This window comes from Mastomys coucha, unplaced genomic scaffold (assembly GCF_008632895.1).
Source record: "Mastomys coucha isolate ucsf_1 unplaced genomic scaffold, UCSF_Mcou_1 pScaffold9, whole genome shotgun sequence".
Classification (NCBI taxonomy): Eukaryota; Metazoa; Chordata; class Mammalia; order Rodentia; family Muridae; genus Mastomys; species Mastomys coucha.
Window position 1 is genome coordinate 19,381,868 of NW_022196915.1, and position 2,355 is coordinate 19,384,222.

Genomic DNA, 2,355 nt, shown 5'->3' on the forward strand with positions numbered 1-2,355 from the left:
ACCTAGAATTACGAGGCCAGGAGAGATAAAAGCTGCTCCCAACTTCTCAGAGCAGGCAACACTCAGAGCAGACTGTGATGGAAGGATTCAGTACCAGGAGGATGCATGGTAGATAATGGTACTAGAGGGGACCTAAGGCAGAGGTTTGACACAAATGGAACCTTGGCAAGTTGTATTTAGCAAAATAGGATACGGCCTCAAAAGCCAGGGACAACTATAGAGAGTTTAGCTCTACCCCATGCCTTAGAGTCACCACTGTCATTTTCAAGGGATGTGTTTCTGTAGGCAGCAGTCACAAAGGGGCCAAGACCAGCTGGTCCTGAGAACAAGCGGACCTACGGATAGCACCACTGGGGGTGACTGAGAAAGATTATGCCAAGAGCTCTTTTACCAGTAAGACCGAAAATATAGACATTTTGGAGGAGGAAAGAGATGCCTGTGTCTCCATGAGATTACGGCAGAATCCTGTGATTGGTCTAGCTTTATTTCATAGGAGTCTTTTTTCAAATGTGTATTTGAAATGCTGTGTTAAGAAGTTTTACACACTCTTTTACCTACAAAATGTCTTCTTCTATGTTACAGTTTTGTAAAAATTATTTGATTAGTTGTAGTGTATGCTGTGTGTATACGAATCTTTGATCACTTGAGTTATTTCTATTTCTTCATCTCTCTAGATTTTGATACTCAGGCTTACTTTGAATTATTTCTGTGCTCCAGGCTTGTCTTATAAACTCTGTTAATCCTTCTGACTCAGTCTTCTTATTTCTTGGATTGAAGCAAGCAGACATCAGGAATAGTTTGTCAGTCTGGGACTTGACTTGAATTGGTTTATGCACACCCTCACCCCCAACAGTTCATGTGGATGCCTCGCTCCTTTGCCTGCATGTACTATACACACACATCCCTCTCCCAGGGTACCTTGTAACCCCAGACCTGCATTTGCATTGGGTTATACTTACAACTCCCTCTGGGCATCGGAATAAGCTTTTCCACTCCTAAAAGTAAAACTTAAAAGGTTTTTCAAACATACCATCAGTGTACCCAGGTACAAAAAAGTAGAAAGGCTGATCCTGCTTAAACTGTTTGGCTTTCACAGTTAATTTGGAGCCAAATCTATAGCAGTCCTCAAGAAAGAATAGGAGAGGGTTGGGTTTATTAGGAGTAGGTCTTCCATTTAGGAAACAGTGCATTACAAGCAACTTTGAGGCCAAGTTCATCAAGCTTCTGGTTTAGAAGACTCAAACTGAGTCTTCATTTTGAGTAAGAAAAATATGTGTCCTCAAGTAAGTGTATTGGGAAAATGCTCAGTTGCTTTGTTAGGCCTATGCATAATTGGGCATGCATATAATTAAAATCAGATGTATTATGGGAAGGGACATGTACAGTAGAAAAATTATTGCTTGACCTAATCTGTCAATCAAACCAGAGAACCATGTCATAATAATAAACTCTTTCTCTTAAACCCCTTAAAAGAAAGCTCCAAACAATAATGGGGCTCTTCAATATTTCCACTCATGTGGCTCATTGCTCCTTTGCAGTGTCCTCTGACATTTTCTATTGCCTTGTTTTAAATAAAGTTTACTTGGAATTTTTGCAAATCAATGTAGGACTTCATTTCAATCCCTGAGTAAGAAGCCAAGAACCTTGAAACAATGAACACCAACCTTACAGTCTTGGAAGCATGGACTACTGTGCTCAGATTAACTTTTCACCATTATAATTTGCACATTAGGGTAGTTTGATAGAAAAGACCCCTTCAGAAGTAAATTTTGCATACCCAAGAGCATACCTACTTGTTAATAATGGCGGCCTGGATGTCTTAAGAACAGCCTGCTAATTGTGGTACAGTCTACGACTGCTAAGGTCATCAATTTGATGGGATTTAGATTTACCAGGGAGACATACCTCTGGGTGAGTCTCTGAGATTATTTCCTTAAAGGCTTAACTAACTACAAGAGAATTCCTATGGAGGATGTGAGCTGAGGTCCCAGGCTGAGTTAGAAGAAAGTAATCAGGGCATGAGTACCCACCTCTCTGCTCCCTGATGGATCCAATGTGATCAGTCTCTCCTCTCCTACCACTGTGCCTCCTCATTGTGATAGCTATGCACTCAAACCATGAGTCAAAATAAGTGTCCTTACATTGCCGTTGTCAGGTACTTAAAAAAATAGAAATGAGAAGGTAACTAATACACTGTCTATTGACCATTAAGCCTGAAAACAGATCCTACTTTCCAATGTTAGTTTTGGCTTCTCTTTGCTATTCTCTCTCTCTCCCTCTCCCTCTTTCCCTCTCTCCCTCTCTCCCTCCCTCCCTCTCTCCCTCTCTCTCTCTCTCTCTCTCCCTACCTCCCTC